Source organism: Pinus tabuliformis, chromosome 5_2 (assembly GCF_031772625.1).
Source record: "Pinus tabuliformis cultivar Carrire ecotype Pingquan chromosome 5_2, CPIR1, whole genome shotgun sequence".
Lineage (NCBI taxonomy): Eukaryota > Viridiplantae > Streptophyta > Pinopsida > Pinales > Pinaceae > Pinus > Pinus tabuliformis.
The window spans coordinates 22,342,673-22,361,496 of record NC_142306.1 but is presented as its reverse complement, the minus strand read 5'-3'; the positions used below and the strand labels follow the sequence as shown (position 1 = coordinate 22,361,496).

Genomic DNA, 18,824 nt, shown 5'->3' with positions numbered 1-18,824 from the left:
AGTTACCTTTGAAGACCTGCAATCACAAACAAGAAAACATTAAATAGCACTTGCATAACAAATATTATAAACCATGTCTATTATGGTGATCAAGGAATCCATAAAATAAACCATGAATTAACAGCTTATTGAGAAAAACAAATATATTTGTATTAATTGGAATAGTAGAATAACTTTACAACCTTTTTAGCCTTGATGTTGAACAAGTTCTTCATGGGGTTTGAAACAAGAATTTCCTTTACTTTGACAAGTCTTGCACTCTTCCAAATGAGATCTTAGAGGTATGCAATCTCTCCTCATAAAAACTCAACTGAAGAAGACTATGTTCCAGTGGAATTTTACCTCAAAAAATACTAAGCTTCTAACTCCTTAGTAACCAGCTCAATGCTTCTTTTTATAGTGCAAAGGAGGAGGTTACTGGTCCACCTATGGAGGGATAGAATCCTCCTTCAAAGGGATAAGCTCCTCACATCAAGGGATTAGCTCCTTAAGGTATGGGATACATGAACCTTAAAAGAGTGAACTTGCAACCTCAATATTCCTTCCAGGAGCTTCTAGAAATAACTAAAAGTGAGTTTTTTCAAAATATACTCGCACCTTTTTAACTTTTACAGGAGTCTGCACCTTTAACACAGAGACAGTGCGGTCAGGTGCATAGGAGACATGACCATTAGGTGTGGGACCGTAGGTAATACAAAGAGAAAGTGTGGAACCAATGTTTTAAAGACATTTGAGAGCTTTTCTCTTATTTTCCAGACTTTATATGAGGAACTGATGTTTTAGACTTGCAGAGGAGCAAAGTATGAGTGGTAATTAACTCACACAGATAGTAGAATGTCAAAGTGACAATTTTTAGTGCAACACCTCTTGAATTGCATTTATTTCCTTCCTTTACCTTCGCATCGTGGTTGCCGCAGGCGGTCAAGTGATCAAGGTCCACCGTTGCTGCTATCTGGGTGGACTCCTACGTGGCCTCAGTGCGTGGCGGGGAGGGTCAGGGGGCATTTCTAAGAGAGGTTCTGGGCTCAGTTGGTCTTGTTTTATTTCCTTCCGTTTCCTTTGCATTGAGGCTGCCACGGGCGATCACGCGATCGAGGTCCATGGTTGTTGCTATCTGAGTGGACTCCTAGGTGGCCTCTGTGTAGGGAGGGGATGGTTGCGGGGCATTTCTAGGGGAGGTTGTAGGCTCAGTTTTCCTTGTATTATTTCCTTCCCTTGCCTTTGTGTCGAGGCTCCTATAGGTGATCATTCGGTTGAGGTCCACTGTTGCTACTATCTGTGTGGACTCCTAGGTGGCATGGCTATGGGGCAGGGAGGTTTGTATGGCCTCTCTATGATAGGATTTGTGGTCAGTGATCCTCTTTTTATTTCCTTCCTTTTTCTTCACATTGAGGATTTTGCAGGCAATCGGGAGATCGAGGTCCATTGTTGCTACTATCTGGGTGGAATCCTAGGTGGCCTCAGTGTGGGGCGAGGAGTCTTGGGGCTCATTTATAATATAGAGGTTACATGGTTGGTCATTCTCCATTTATTTCCTTTGCATCGAGGCTGTTGTAGGGAATCAGGAGATTTAGGTCCACCGTTGTTGCTATTCGGGTGGACTCCTAGGTGGCCTCGGTGTGGGGCGTGGAGGCTTTTGGAGGCATTTCTAAGGGAGTGGGTGAGTGATCACTCATTTTCTTGTTGGTTAGGGCATGGTTGAAAACTCTGAAGTGACATTGGTGCATTGTGGCTCGGTAGGTCTATCCATTTGTTTGCCATGTCCTTGGCATGTTGCGTGTTCTTCCTTCTTGGAATGCAAGGGGTGCAAGGCATAAAAATTTTACATGATATTTTGATATCTCTTTGACTTGATGGGTGTTCAAGTTGGCTCTTGGTAAGAGAGTGCCCAGAATTCCCTTTGAAATGGGAGGGTGCTACTTGGTTCATCTTTCCAGTAGTCATATACTTGTCTCAAAGATTAAGCAATGCATGTCTAAGTATGAACTAATTTAGACTGTGAAACTATGGATGTCTCATTAAATCAGTTATAGTTTTTTTTTTATGGTACCATACTACTTGGATAACCGTAGTAATTCTAGAGCTGTTACGTGCACCAAGTCCTGACTCTTTGGATGGGATGAATTTTTTAGATAAAAGGGCGGCGCAAGCTTGCCCACTTCTCTAGTGAATCATGATAACTCGACGGATCGCACAACCCTTGTGCTGGTGATGCTTCATTCAAATTTCTTCCCTATCAACTTTCAATGGTAAGATAGAGGACTACCATGGTGGTGACGAGTGACGAAGAATTAGGGTTCGATTCCGGAGAGGGAGCCTGAGAAACAACTACCACATCTAAGGAAGGCAATAGGTGTGCAAATTACCCAATCCTGACATGGGGAGGTAGTGACAATAAATAACAATACTGGGCTCATCAAGTCTAGTAATTAGAATGAGTACAATCTAAATCCCTTAACTAGGATCCATTGGAGGGAAAGTCTGGTGGCAGCATCCGTGGTAATTCCAGCTCCAATAACATATATTTAAGTTGTCACAGTTAAAAATCTTGTAGTTGGATCTGGGTCGTAAAGGTCGGTTCGCCTAGTCGGTGTGCACCTGCCCTTCTGTCCCTTTTGTCAGCGGCGTGCTTCTAGCCTTAATTGGTTGGGTCACGGCTCCGGCACTATTACTTTGAAAAAATTAGAGTGCTCAAAGTAAGCTTACGCTCTGAATACATTAGCATGGAATAACATGATAGGAGTTTATTCCTATTGTGTTGGCCTTCGGGACCGGAGTAATGATTAATAGGGACTGTCGGGGGCATTCGTATTTCATTTTCAGAGGTGAAATTATTGGATTTGTGAAATATGGACCTCTACAAAAGAATTTTCCCAGGATGTTTTCATTAATCAAGAACGAAAGTTGGGGGCTCGAAGACGATCAGATACTATCCTAGTCTCAACCAGAAATGATGTTGACCAGGGATCAACTGATGTTGCTCTAAGGACTCCGCCAGCACCTTGTGAGAAATCAGAGTGTTTGAGTTCCGAGGGGAGTATGCTCTCAAGGCTAAAACTTAAAGGAATTGATGGAAGGGCACCACCAGGGGTGGAGCCTGCGGCTTAATTTGACTCAAAACGGGGAAACTTACCAAGTCTAGATATAGTAAGGATTGATAGATTAAGAGCTCTTTCTTGATTATATGGGTGGTGGTGCATGGTCATTCTTAGTTGGTGGAGTGATTTATTTAATTAATTCTGATAACAAACGAGACCTCAGTCTGCTCACTAGCTATGCAGAGGTTCCCCTTCATAGCCAGCTTCTTAGAGGGACTATGGCCGTTTAGGCCATGGAAGTTTGAGGCAATAATAGGTTTGTGATGCCCTTAGATGTTATGGGCTGCACATGCGCTACACTGATGTAGCCAATGAGTTTTTCTTCTTAGTTCGAGAGGATCGGGAAACTTCTCAAATTGCATAGTGATGGGGATAGACCATTGCAACTATTGGTCTTCAATGAGGAATTCCTAGTAAGCGAGTGTCATCAACTCGTGTTGGCTAAGTCCCTGCCCTTTGTACACACTGCCCATCACTCCTACTGATTGAATGATTTTGTGAAGTGTTCAGATTGCGTCGATGATGGTGGTTCACCATCATCGACGTCATGAGAAGTTCATTGAAAGTTAACATTTAGAGGAATGAGAAGTCGTAACAAGGTTACTGTAGGTGAACCTGAGGTAGGAGCATTGATAGCAAGGGTTTTCTTTTTTGGTTTTTGTTGGTTGGGTTTCGATTGCAATGTGGGACAGTGTGGTGTGTATCTAGGGGAGGGTTTGGTGTTTGGCAAGAACATTGTTGGTTGCTTGTCTTGAGGTAACGCTTATTTTTTCGTGTGTGTGCTTGCAAGCCATTCTTGTGCTTGTCCCACCCATCCTTTGTTTTTCTCTCCCCCAATGTGTTTCTGTAGGGGGTTTGGAAGCTTGTTTGTTGGGAGCCCTTCTGAAAATCTATTCAGAAGAGCATGGTTGTTGTAGTTAAGGTGCTTGGGAAATATGATGGATAAATTTAGACTCATTCGTAGTGGTGGTGCTCGGTCTTTTGTTCGTTGGAAGGCATGGGCCAAGGGTGCGGGCTTCCATAGTTGGTTCTCTTGAAAAGGTGGAAGTGGTTGATGTGTTACTTGGGTGAGATTTTTTCCTGGTGGTTGGGTTGAGGGAGTGGTTGCACACACACCTGGTAGCTCAAACCTTCTGTTGGGCTGGCCACCCTAGTCCTCCCGACCGTTCCTCGATATGCCCTCGTGGAAGGGTTGGGTGTCCAGGTAATGAAAAACCCCTCCCTCGGTATGAGCTCCATTGAGATCACAATTTTTCTCGCCAATGGGCATGAGGGTGGAAATCTTATCATGTGCCTTTTTCGTCAAAGGAATTCCTCATCCTCTCATGAGCCACTCCCCTTTTAAGGAAAAAGGAAGTAGCAGGTTGTGTCTTTGTTCCTCCCTTTGGATTGTGGGTTTTTTGTGGGACTTGGTCATTTCTTTGTTTTGTGGTGTGCGCTTTGTGGACATCCCTCTATTTTGTGGCCTTGCACCATCGATGTATTTGTGGCCCGTGGCTTTCTCCAGCATTGAGTGTCAACCCATGACAACTCCTCTTTGGATTTTGATTCTTAACCCCCGTTGACTTTCTCGCTGGAAAGGTTGTTGGGTGTTTTGTACACGAAGGGGTGCAATAGCAGGGTGGGTTTATTATTAGTAGTCTATTTGTCGCTTGAAGCCTTGTGCCAGGTTGGGGAGTTGTTTACCTCTCAGTAACGTGCTCCAGACACTAGTCTCATCACGGCCCTTGTCTTTTCTAGTGGTCAAGTTTAGGTTGTGATTTATTTGCTTGGTTGTTTGATTGTTGTTTGTTATGTTGTAAGCTAGAAAGGGTGCAGTGTCGTAATGTATGTGGGAGAGTGTGAAGAGGTTGGATGCTTTTTGATTGGGTGCCTTGTTTGATTTCTTTTTGGTTAGCGGACATCTACTCAGCGTGCTGTTGAGATTCTCTCTTTTCTTGGGATCTTTGTTTTTTTGGTGTTGTTTTCTTCCCTTCTTTCTTTTGCCCCTAGCTTTATGGAGAAGAGGTGGGATTGTTGTGGATTGGTGTTTGGGAAGGACGAAAAGCAATGCGAGTTCCTAAGGTAGCCACCCTAGTCCTTCTCAATCACTGTCACTTGCAGTTCCCCACTTTTTGTGAAGGCACGGGGTTTGGGAAGCTTGTTCTCTATTTGAGCCTCCCCTTGTGAGCCGGTAGCCATGTTTGATATCTCTTGCTTTCATGTTGTTTTCTCCCCCTCTTGATTTTGGCCCCTAGCTTTATGAAGAAAAGGTGGTATTGTTGTGGATTGGTGTTCAGGAAGGATGAAAAGCAGTGCAAGTTTTGAGGGTGGCCACCTTAGTCCTTCTCGATCATCATCCCCTGTAGTCCCCCCTTTTCTGCGAAGGCACGAGGTTGGGGAAGCTTGTTCTCTATTTGAGCCTCCCCTTGTGAGCTGGTAGGCACATTTGATATCCCTCTTTCTTTCATGTTGTTTTCTTGCCTTCTTCCTTTTGGCCCTTAGCTTTATGGAGAAAAGGTGGGATTGTTGTGGATTGGTGTTCGGGAAGGACGAATCGCAATGTGAGTTCCCAGGGTGGCCACCCTAGTCCTTCTCGATCTTTGTCCCCTATAGTTCCACCCTTTTTTTCAAGGCATGGGGTTGGGGAAGCTTGTTCTTTGTTTGAAGCCTCCCCTTGTGAGTCGGTAGCCATGGTTGATATCCCTATCTTTCATGTTGTTTTATTCCCTTCTTCCTTATGGCCCCTAGCTTTACGAAGAAAAGGTGGGATTGTTGTGGATTGGTGTTTGGGAAGGACGAAATGCAGTGTGAGCTCCCTGGGTTTCCACCCTAGTCCTTCTTGATTGTCATCCTCTTCAATTCCCCCCTTTTTGTGAAGCCACATTTTATCTCTATTTCTTTCACCTTGTTTTCTTCCCTTCTTCCTTTCAGTCCCTAACTTTACAGAGAAAAGGGGGAATTGCTGGGGACTAGTGTTCGGGAAGGATTAAAAGCAATGCAAGCTCCCGAGGTGGCCACCCTAGTCCTTCTCAATTGTTGTTCCATGCATTTCCCCCCTTTTTGCAAGGGCGTGGGGCTCAGGGAGATTGTTGTATGTTTGAGCCTCCTCCTGTGAGGGGGGTAGACACCTTTGTTTTTCTTTCTTTCATGCATTTTTCTTCCTTTCCTCCTTTTGGCCCTTAGCCTTACATTTGTTGTGGGGGGTGCCCCTATTCAGTGTTGTGGTAGATTTCTAGGTAATACGTGGAAACGACTCTTGGAAAAAGATATCTCTACTCTTGTTACGATGAAGAATGTAGAGAATTGCAATACTTAGTGTGAATTGTAGAATCCCGTGAATCATCGAGTTTTTGAATGCAATTTGTGCCCGAGGCCTTGGTCGAGCACATGTCTATCTGGGCATCGCATCCCATTCAAATGCACTCCCTGCAATATTTTAGGGAGAAGAAGTGCTGGTCATGCATGCCCAACATGGTGTGGTTGGCTGAAATACATCAAGTTATGTTTCGTGGCGTGCATCGGAGAGCGGTGATCTTGTCGCCTTGGATGGGCAGTTGGCATTAGCTGATGCGAGCTATGTGTGGAATCGCTCGAACTTGCTTTACTCTCTATTGTACTACCATCGGGTAGGGCATATTTAGCTCCAACTTTGTGACCTTAGCTCAGGAAAGAACACTCGCTGAGTTTAAGCATATAATCAAGCAGAGAAAAAGAAACATACAAGGATTACCCTAGTAGCAGCGAGCGAACCTGAAAGAGCCTAGCATGAAAATCGGGCAACAACATCACCTGAATTGTAGTCTGTAGAAGTGTCCTCAGCGGAAGACCTGGGCCAAGTCCCTTGGAAGGGGGCATTTGAGAGGGTGATAGCCCCACTAGGCCGGGACCCTGCCACATCATGAGGCATTGTCGGCGAGTCGGGTTATTTGGGAATGCAGCCCTAATTGGGTGGTAAATTGTGTCCAAGGCTAAATATGGGTGAGAGACTGATAGTGAACAAGTATTGTGAGGGAAAGATGAAAAGGACTTTGAAAAGAGAGTTAAAGAGTGCTTGAAATTGCTAGGAGGGAAGTGGATGGAGGATGTCGATGTGTCTCGGTCAGATGTGGAATGGCTCAGGCTGGTCCGCCACTCGACTTGAGGTGCAAACCAACATGAGTTACTGCATCATCACAAGTGAGGGTGGATTAATACTTGTCGGTTTGCCATTGTGGTGGTCGAGGAACAAGGTGTGCGCCCTTGTGGCAGGTCATGTGCACCTGCGTGCTCATGATGTTAGTTGGAGGGCTTTCCATTTGACATATCTTGAAACACATACTGTTATAGACATTTTTGGGCACTGCAACCCCAAGCATAAAATGTCCATAAATAAAGGGCTCCTAAGTCCCTAAAAGTGTTGTTCTAACCCCTAAGGGAACAAGGTCAACTGATTACAGCTTCCCCCAGAAGTTCTCCATGAAAAACCACTCAGAACTGGTCAAAACATGATCATTTCACCTACTTCATAGGCAAAGTGCATTGCATCTCACCTAAGTACACTCTGTGGGTGCGTCGCATTTCAAAAAGCCCTTCTATGTGGTGCGATGGGCGAGAAGTGACAAATGGCAGTGTCATTCCGCGAGGTGGAGAGGCATGGAATCTTCCAGAAACTTCTCCTGTGACACTTGCCTCTCTGAATTTGACCAAGGATGAGTAAGAGATCATCAATCTCCAAGTGGAAGCAAGAACTATCAGAGGGAAGACACTAATCAAATCACAAGCTGGCTCATCTCCCTTATAGATATCTATATATGGATCCCTCATCCCAGAGATCCAGAGGCTGGAATTTTGGATCTTGTAAAGAATTGTTGTTGGTTTCTTGAGACAACATCATAGTGTTGGGTGATCTAAGCTTTGTATGAGGTGAAGAAGGGCTTACTTACTGAGAAGATGATGCTGGGTCAAAGCAACTAGTTGTAACTCCCTTCGCTCTTTCTTGATTATCAATAAAAGCTATTCAAGTTTTCCTCCATACTCTTGTGTCATTTATGTTTTATGCATTTGTATGGTCAATTTACATCTGATCCTAGATTGTTTATGATAATAGATCCATGTTCTTGTATAGTGTTATGCTACTTTGAGTCTGCAGGTACTCTGTGAAGCTGGGTGCACAAGGAAGCAAGTGGCAAAAGACTATCAGAAGAGAGAGGAATCGAACTAGGAGCCAAGTGCAAGATAGAGGTTGGTCTCCTCTATTTTTCACTCATCTATCTTTCATAAAGGAAAAACGAAAGTAGCTTTACTTTGTTTGTTTCTAAGGTAGCTACCACACCTTAGTGGGATAAGCGGTTCTGTATAGACACTTTTCCCTGTAACAAAATGGCGATTCCACTGGGGAGCGACTAGGTTTTTTGTTTATCTGCCTTGTTGTTTATTTTATAAACTTACAGACAGAGCCTGAAGTCGAGCCAGGTAGCTTTCGAACTGCATTTGCTATGCAAATGCAAAGTAGATAAATGCTGCTTCACTCAATCTCCGGGTTTTTTTTATGAATTAAACAACTGATTTACAAACTCTCTAATTTCCCTTGTGGTAGCTCTCTTAACCTCCTTAGATCTACACCTGTTGTTGATTTACTGATTGCCACTTGCTCGGCCAAAATCCCTAAACTGAACTACAAACTGTGACCCGGAACTGAAGCAAAGTCTCATATCTAGCCCAACGCAAGCTCTGTTATGTGAATCTGAAATTTAGTGCACTTCCCGAGTGTAGTAGGTGCGCTGCATTCCAAGTTCACTGTGTTACAGGTGCGCTGATCAGACTAGGAATTGTTCCTCAGTTTTCGTTTCTGTGATTCATTCTTTTCAGTTCTATTCATGAGTTTTGCTGCTTGTAATCAGTATACCTCTGTTTGAAACCCTTTTCCTTGCTTTTATTCCACCTCCATTGTGCAAAGAACTGTAAATGTTTTTGTGTATTTGTTGAGTCATTTTCAGTTCTCATTTGCAAAAAAGTAACATAATTGTATTGTCGTCTCTTGATCTGAAAGTGTCGCGAGTGTCGTTTTCAGTGATAGAAGAGAGTCTAATTGCTCTTGATAGTCGATTACCCTGTTACTGTTGTATTTGATCTGGATTTGTAGTTTTTCTAGTGTCGAAAACAAGTATTCATTTCCAAATCACAAAGTGTTGTCATTATCTTCATTTTTTATTTTGAAAGAAACTTGTTAGTAATTGTCGCTTGAAAAGTAATTCAAATTTGCGCATTAGCTTTCTTTTTATCATTCACATATTAAGAAAGCCGAAAACAAATACATGCATGTGCATTTGCATTTAGACTGTTTGATTGGTTTGATTTAGGACAGTGCATATAGTGTGTGCTCTTTGCTCTTTGTGAAAGAATACTATCTCTCTTTCCTTAGTAGCTAGGATTTTCATTGCACAAAGAAGATAAAAGACTGTTTATCATATTAGATTGTATTTTAGGAATTGTACATCTACATCATGCAGTGAACCTGAAAGACAAATTTCTTAAGTAAGATCAACTATAAAATAAATTTAATGAATATAACAACGCTTTGGAACCTAACACACAACATCTAGAAGTCTAGGCTAGAGACGTATTCCGTCGTCGTAAAGCCTGGTAACTGTTGTTCTCACTGATGGTTGGGTGATTCCTCCACTTTGAGACGATAAGTGCCAGTACAGACTTATGCTCCCATGTACCATTGAGTATATTTTGGGAGACCACAATAGGCGTAATCCTTTATCCATAGGAAGCCGTGTCTGCCGCCCTATCGATCACAATGCATTGAACACAACATTTGGGAAGATTGACTGCCGTACCGTAAAAAGTATTCTGCAGTTTTGCGATTGGTTTGGTAATCCCTCTACCTTGATTTCCAGAGCAGTCCCTTTCGTTCCTTTTTAGACTCCTTAATGGAAAAAGTCCATCTGAGCACTTGTCACTTCAGGCTCATTAAAAATCGAAGGCAACTAGAGTCATCTTTTGTTTTTTCTCGACTCTTAAAAATTGAAAAAACAAGTTGTGTCAAAGCATCTAAAATTTATTTTAAATGGAATAATCGTCACGCTTTCCTACGTTGATCTTAGGTTGAGAAAATGGAATCCACCAACCAAGGAATTCCCCTTGGAGGAAATCCTAGTCCCTTCTCCTCTTCGGGAGATGTTGGTGCACCCCATATGGCCACATTGTCGCTTCCAAGTCTGACAATCGGCTTGCTCGTATGGCTCTTCTCAAACTCTGTCGTTCAGAACACTGCAATTCCTGAACAATCGAGTCAGCAACTAGACGAATACAGAGTTACCCCCCAACCCTCTACATCCTCCAATTCTTCCTCTCCTCCTTCTTCTTCGCTTGATGGGGCTGGTAAAGCCAAAAATCAAGTATCTGAGAAGAAGAAGGAAAAGAAGAAGAAGAAGGAGCCAAAAGCGAAAGGGGGCAACCAAGCATCGTCTAGCGAAAATCCACACACTGCACTGACCAGGCCTAAATCGTCGTGTGTCATTTGCAAAGAAGACCACTATCATAGAGATTGTCCCTGCATCCCTCGGATCTTAAGGGAATGGTCTCCTCGTTTTCACAACTCGGTGTCGTCAACCTCTAATGATCATGTTGAAAACACACCGTCGACTAGTGAAAGTGAAGCCCCAGCACAAAAAGGAAAATATAGATTTCCTTGTAAACTGTGCGAAGGTGATCATGCCGTCCACCGTTGTCCCTTCGTAGACAAGGCTAAAAGAGTTTTGGACGATCGTCTGGTTTCACCATTATGACTTCCTCCTGGATGTAAAAAACTCTTACCGAGTCCGTCACTAGTTGAAAATCCAGCTGACCCGCCCAGGTGGTCGGTCGAAGTGTCTATCATTGAAGACAAACCATCTGAACCCATACCAGACGAAAGTCAAAAGGTCGAGGTGGCAATTGACCCTGTCTTGCCTTCAGAGGTTCCATCTTCAGATGATACAGTCACACAAGAGAATAAGGATGACACGGTCCAAATTCTTTTCGTAAGCACAGACTCCGATGAACATGGGGGCAATTTACCCATTCCTTTACCGTAGGAAGGAAGTTCGTTAGAGTCGTACCCGATCATCTATTCGGTCCCACCTCCAAGCAACCTAGTTGTTTCCTTCGACTGGAATCAACTAGGCAAACCCCACTTACCGGCTAGTGTACCATTCCAAATTGTTGCTCAAATATATAAAATGGTTATGGCTGGTACCATCATAGATGAAGGGGTTTCTGTGAGTATCCTTTCCTCGACTGCTTGGAAAGCGCTTGGTTCGCCATCGCTTTTGCCTGAGATGAGAAATCTAATAGGCTTTGACAAAGGAACTAGTCGACCGTTAGGGATCCTTCCCAATGTGCCCATAACATTGAGAGGGAAACCTATTCACATGAATGTAATGGTGGTCGAAGGAACTTTGGATTATAATCTACTCCTTGGACGAGACTCTATTTATTGCATGGGAGCCACTGTCTCATCACTCTTTAGAGTAATGTGTTTTCCGCACGAAGGAAGAGTGGTCAAGCTCATAGACCAACATTCATTTCTCGGATCACACAGAGCAAATAGTCATATACCATCCCTGAATGGCCTTTTCACACAAGGAATGTCTCATCAATCCCCAGTCCGTCCACCTGATGAGTGCCAGTGATTTGGGGGACATGACTGAAACCCAGGGGGCATGCACCCTGGTCTGCTTCAGTAGGAAAACTTCGGGTATAGGGTAGGTTTCCATGAGAGATATATGACTAGTTTATACTCCCGTCCGTGATTGGAAAAGGGGGTTAGACTGGAATAAGATTCCCTCATCAAAGGTATGTGAGTAGATTGTCTCACCTTTGTCTATTTCGGTAGACATCGCCGAAGAAGTGTTTTGTTTGCGCTGTGAATAGAACAATCTTTGGTAACCTGAAAGAGGTATACCTTTCCTGATAAAACAAATTTTTTGTCGGTAGAACAAAAGGTGACCTTGAAGCTTTATTTTATACCTGGGGGCATGCAAACCTTTTGGCATGCAAGCGAAGAGCGACTATTTATTTTTTAAATTTGTAGGTCCTCTAACCCTTTAAACTCGTAGGATTGGTCGTTTCCTAACTTGCATAAAGAAAGGATGTGGGGCAAAACTCTAAAAATTGCCATTTTCATATATGAGACATTCTTATTATACGACTGGATTAATCGAGCAGTTTTAGCACATAGTTCAAGCTCGTTAAAAAATAAACATAAGTCATGAGCAAATGTTTCTCCCCACGTTTAAGCTCATTAAAAAATGAACTATTTCTCGGTAAATAACCATCGTGAATGTAGTACTTCAGCCTTTAAAGCCTTGGTCGTGTTCTCATCATCACCTCCACTCTGTATTGGCCGATCATTCACCTCCACTTGATTGTTTACCCCTTTTGAGGAACAGCTGTGAAGAGTGATCCCACTAGCCATCCTTGTAACACTGCCATGATTGCAAAATTCCAAACCTTACCTGGAATCAGCTGCTACCCAATTTTATCACTTGTTCCTCAAAAGACGAGTCTCCTTTAAGCTCTTTTCAACTGACTCGTAAAATATGAAAAGATTGCCGAGCCATTGGCCTCTCCAGCTCGTTAAAGGGACCGGAAGTGCTATCCCTCCTTTAGATTTTAATCTTTTTGGACCTAAGGGATTATTACACAAAAAGATCGAGCGCTTGTTTTGTTCGGCTCGTTAAAAGTATCGAAAATTCATCCCTTCTATATTTTTTTATACTTTTTCGGACTTAAGGGATTAGATGATGAAAAAGGAATTTTGGAGTTTCCTTTACCTCCCTTTTCAGACTCTCTAAAATTGAAAAGGACCGAGTTATCTTTGTCGTTAAACTCGTTAAAACCTAATAGCGACAAACTTGTCCATAGTAGACAAGAACGAGTTTCACTATCACTAGGCTCGTTAAAACATAGCAATGGGTTTGCCTGAAGGGAAAATTATAGAACAAGCATATGTTATCCTCCTCAAGCTTGAAAAAAATAAAGAGGTACTGGTCAGCAATGACTGGGGAAAAATTGGGAAGAAAACTTGAAGAAACTTTGTTGGTAGCAAGTCGCTCTTGAACATGACACTTTCACTCCGCATCCAAGTCGGGTTGGGTTGTTTCATTCACCAATCACATCGCCATGGTCCCATCACACCATCCACATTTGGGGTTAATGCTACCAATCCATCACGTCAGTGTCACTGATATGTTCAAGAGAAGTCATTCAGAGAATTCACCTGTGTCTCACCCACTATAATACATTTACGCTCCATTCTTTCATGACCGCCACCCTGAACCTTATATCACCAGATCATTTTTACCTCCATTAAAATCATTTGCTCCATTCCATGTCATTGATGTGGGATTCATTAAGGCCCTCCTATGATGGATCGCTTCTTGTCGACATCAGCTCATTATCCAAGAAGTCGATCTAGGAACACCCCCTTCAGTACTTTGAAGCTTGCATGCCTCAATGGCAAGTTTCTCACTTCCGATGACAGGTTTACATCAATGACCTTCGACCGAAAGATTTTGCATGGTGTTCGACGCCGAGTCCTTTATTCACACCACGTGAATTGTACTGCAGTACCTTGAGGGTCATTATCATTATCAGTGATTCCTCTCGCGCCTGTTAACAGCTTACATCATTGGCTGGTAATCAGGCAATGTCTTTCCATGTTCGACTCCAGAACATCTCTCACATGGATAGACTTGTACTTTGAGTGAATATCGAATGAGATTGAAGACCCCGGATCTAGTTTCATCCATCTGGGCTGCGATATATATTCAAGGAAATAAATACATCAAATGTACATCGTTGCTGCACAGATAATCATCCAATCAAAGGGATGATGGCTCTACCAGAATCATCAGTCTACACTCAGACGATTGTCTATCCTATGTACATGAAAATGAATTTATAAATCTGAGCATGGGAATGCTCGCCTCAGCTAGATCATGGAGAAATTATGAAGATAATGTATTGTATTGTATCTTATTACATGTCTCCTCCTAGCTTGAAAGAACTTTGGATCCTCATAATAAAGCATTTCACTCGACATCAAAAAGATTAACGACCTCAAGCTTTAGGGGGCAACTGTTATAGACATTTTTGGGCACTGCAACCCCAAGCATAAAATGTCCATAAATCAAGGGCTCCTAAGTCCCTAAAAGTGTTGTTCTAACCCCTAAAGGAACAAGGTCAACTGAAAATAGCTTCTCTGAGAAGTTCTCCATGAAAAACCACTCAGAACTGGTCAAAACAGGATCATTTCACCTGCTCCATAGGCAAAGTGCGTTGCATCTCACCTAAGTACACTCTGTGGGTGCATTGCATTTCAAAAATCCCTTCTATGGGGTGCGATGGGCGAGAAGTGACAAATGGCAGTGTCATTCCGCGAGGTGGAGAGGCATGCAATCTACCAGAAACTTCTCCTGTGACACTTGCCTCTCTAAATTCGACCAAGGATGAGTAAGAGATCATCAATATCCAAGTGGAAGCAAGAACTATTAGAGGTAAGACAATAATCAAATCACAAGCTGACTCATCTCCCTTATAGATATCTATATATGGATCCCTCATCCCAGAGATCCAGAGGCTAGAACTTTACATCTTGTAAGGAATTGCTGTTGGTTTCTTGAGACAACATCATAGTGTTGGGTGATCTAAGCTTTGTATGAGGTGAAGAAGGGCTTACTTGCTGAGAGGATGATGCTGGGTCAAACAACTAGTTGTAACTCCCTTGGCTCTTTCTTGATTATCAATAAAAGCTATTCAAGTTTTCCTCCATACTCTTGTGTCATTTATGTTTTATGCATTTGTATGGTCAATTTACATCTGATCCTAGATTGTTTATGATAATAGATCCATGTTCTTGTATAGTGTTATGCTACTTTGAGTCTGCAGGTTCTCTGTGAAGCTGGGTGCACAAGGAAGCAAGTGGCAAAAGACTATCAAAAGAGAGAGGAATCGAACTAGGAGCCAAGCGCAAGACAGATGTTGGTCTCCTCTATTTTTCTCTCATCTATCTTTCATAAAGGAAAAATGAAAGTAGCTTTACTTTGTTTGTTTCTAAGGTAGCTACCACACCTTAGTGGGATAAGCAGTTCTGTATAGACACTTTTCCCTATAACACATACCAAGGAGTCTAACATATGTGCGAGTCGGTGGCTTTAAAAACCTACGAGGCATAAGGAAGCTGACAGGAGAGATCCCCTCTTTGGGGGGGTTCATTGTTGACCGACCTTGGGCTTATGCGAAGGGTTTGAGTGCGAGCACACCTGTTGGGACCCGAAATATAGTGAACTATGCCTGAGTAGGGCGAAGCTAGAGGAAACTCTAGTGGAGGCTTGTATCGATACTAACGTGTAAATCATTCGTCTGACTTGGGTATAGGGGAAAAAGGCTAATCGAACCATCTAGTAGCTGGTTTCCTTCGAAGTTTCCCTCAGGATAGTTAGAGCTCATGCGTGATTTTTATCGGGTAAAGCAAATGATTAAAGGAATCGGGGGTGTAATGCCCTCAACCTATTCTCAAAACATAAATAGGTAAGAGGGTGCGGCTACTCCATTGAGCCACGCCATGGAATCAAGAGCTCCAAGTGGGCCATTTTTGGTAAGTAGAGTTGGCGATGTGGGATGAACCGAAAGTTGAGTTACGGTGTAGAAATGCGTGCTAACCTAGATCCCACAAAGGGTGTTGGTTGATTAAGGCAGTAGGACAGTGGTCATGGTAGTCAAATCCATTAAAGAGTGTGTAACAACTCACCTGCTGAATCAACTAGCCCCAAAAATGGATGGCGCTGAAGTGCACAACCTATACTCGATTATCGGAGAAATTTCCTAGCTCGGATGAGTAGGAGGATGTGGGGGTCATTGAGAAACCTCCAGCGTGAGCTTGGGTGGATTGACCCCTGGTGCAGATCTTGGTGGTAGTAGGAAATATTCAAATGAGAACTTTGAAGACTAAAGTGGGGAAAGGTTCCATGTGAACAACACTTGGACATGGGTTAGTCGATCCTAAGAGATGGGGAAGCCATGTATCAAGGGTGCACTCTACATGAGCATCGAAAGGGAATCGGGTTAATATTCCTAAACTGGGACATGGCGATGGGCATCAACATTAGAAAATCCATATACATCGTCAGGGGCCCCAGGAAGAGTTATCTTTTCTTTTTAACAGCTTACCCACCATAGAATCGGTTCACCCGGAGATAGGGTCCAACAGTTAGAAGAGCACCACACGTCTTGTAGTGTCTGGTGCACCCTCAGCAGCCCTTGAAAATTTGGAGGACTGAGTACCGTTCATGCCCGGTCGTACTCATAACCACATCAGGCCTACAAGGTGAACAACCTCTGGTCAATAGGACAGTGTAGGAAAGGGAAGTCAACAAAACGGATCCATAACTTTGGGAAAAGAATTGGCTCTGAGGGTTGGGCCTAGGGGTCTGTGCCCTCAACTCGTGAGCTATTGGTAGTCTGCCCAAGCTTCTCTCATAGCGAGGGTGGGCAGTCGTGTTTCGATTGGTCTATGGGTGTAGAATGCCCCCTGCCGGGGGCTTTTCCCTAGGCATTGAATAATCGGCTTAGAACTAGTAAGGACAAGGGGAATCCGACTGTTTAATTAAAACAAGGCATTGTGATGGTCCCTGCAGATGTTGACGCAATGTGATTTCTGCCCAGTGCTCTAAATGTCAAGGTGAAGAAATTCAACCAAGCACGGGTAAATGGCAGTAGTAACTATGACTCTCTTAAGGTAGCCAAATGCCTCGTCATCTAATTAGTGATGTGCATGAATGGATTAATGAGATTCCCACTATCCCTATATACTATCTAGTGAAATCATAGCCAATGGAATAGGCTTGGAAGAATCAATGGGGAAAGAAGACCTTGTTGAGCTTGACTCTAGTTTGACTTTGTGAAATGACTTGAGAGGTGCAGAATAAGTGGGAGCCATTTTCAGTGCAAGTGAAATACCACTACTTTTAACGTTATTTTACTTATTTCGTGGGGCAAAGACAGGGCACTGCTCCTATTTTTGGCCTTAAGGCACTTTTCGGCAGGTCGATCCAGGCAGAAGACATTGTCAGGGGGGATTTTGGTTGGGGTGGAACATCTGTTAAAAGATAAAGCAGGTGTCCTAAGATGAGCTCAACGAGAAAAGAAATATTGTGTGGAACAAAAGGGAAAATCTCATTTTATTTTGATTTTTAGTACGAATACAAACCATGAAAGTGTGGCTTATCGATCCTTTAGATTTTTGGAATTTGAAGCTAGAGGTGTCAGAAAATTTACCACAAGGATAACTGGCTTGTGGTAGCCAAGTTTTCATAGCGACATTGCTTTTTGATCCTTCGATGTCGACTCTTCCTATCATTGTGAAGTAGAATTCCCAATTGTTGGATTGTTCACCCACCAATAGGGAACGTGAGCTGGGTTTAGACCCTCATGAGACAGGTTAGTTTTACCCTACTGATGAACCGCACTGCAATAGTAATTCAACTTAGTACGACAGGAACCATTGATTCACACAATTGGTCATCGCACTTGGTTGAAAAGCCAGTGGCGCGAAGCTACTGTGTGTCGAATTATTACTGAATGCCTCTAAATCAAAATCCACCATAGAAGCGGTGCATGTCACTCTTCGACTGTATCTCAACCCGTAGTAGGGATGTCGCTTTGTCTCCCCCAGGGGCCCATGTCATCTTCAAACTGCTACCATGGGGCATCTTGGTCGGGGCAGCTTTGAAGTTCAATTCCAAACGGTCATTGAGAAGAATCCTTTGCAGACGACTTAAATACGTGACGGGGTATTGTAAGTGGCAGATTGGCCTTGCTGCCATGATCCACTAAGATTCAACCCTTGGTCACCTCGATTCATAGCTTCGCTCTTGTCACAAACAAATTCGAACAACCCTCCTACTCTCGTCCCTTTGCCTCTTCCTCCGGATGACAATTGTTTATTGCTTGCGCGTGAGAAATTTGGGGTTTCCACGCTGCGACGAAAAAGGCGCCGAGGCCCTGGAAAATTGGGTTTCCATGTCGCACTCTGGCACCCAAAATTTTGGGGTTTCCATGTCGTGCCCCAGCGTACAAAATTTGGGGTTTCCACATTGCGACGAAAAAGGCACCCAAGCATGGGAAAAATTGGGGTTTCCTTGTCGTGCCCCAATGCCCAAGCATGGTAAAAATTGGGGTTTCCACCCCCAAAATTTGGGGCTTCCACCTGGCACAAAAAAATTTGGGGTTTCCATGTCATGCCCAAAATTTAGGGTTTCCACCTAGTGCCTAAAATTTGGGGCTTTTTCTCGACACAAAAAAATTGGGGTTTCCATGTCACACCCAAAATTTGGGGTTTCCAAGTCGCACCCTGGTGCCCAAACTTGGGGAAACTTGGGGTTTCCATTTCGTGCCACGATTAAACTAGTGACGCCCAAGCATGTGGAAACTTGGGGTTTCCATGTCGCGCCCTGACGGCCAAACCTGGGAAACTTGGGGTTTCCATGTCGCGCCACGACCAAAACCAACGATGCCTAAGCCGAGGGAAACTTGGGGTTTCCATGTCGCGCCCTAGCACATGAGCTTGGGAAACCTAGGGTTTCCATGTCACACCACAACAAAAATCGAATGTGACCAAGTCTGGGGAAACTTGGGGTTTCCATGTCCCACCCTTGATGGAACCGTAGGTTTCCACATTTTATAGTACAATGGAAACGTGAGGTTTTCAATAAT

At 43.4% G+C, this 18,824-nt stretch overlaps 3 pseudogenes; all 3 read left to right on the top strand.

Annotated features, from left to right (window-relative positions):
* The first annotated feature begins 1,917 nt into the window (after positions 1–1,917).
* LOC149157396 (18S ribosomal RNA) lies at positions 1,918–3,730 on the top strand (annotated as a pseudogene).
* Positions 3,731–6,331: 2,601 nt separating this feature from the next.
* Positions 6,332–6,485, top strand: LOC149157395 (5.8S ribosomal RNA; annotated as a pseudogene).
* A 247-nt stretch (positions 6,486–6,732) lies between these two features.
* LOC149157394 (25S ribosomal RNA) lies at positions 6,733–17,973 on the top strand (annotated as a pseudogene).
* The last annotated feature ends 851 nt before the right edge of the window (positions 17,974–18,824 follow it).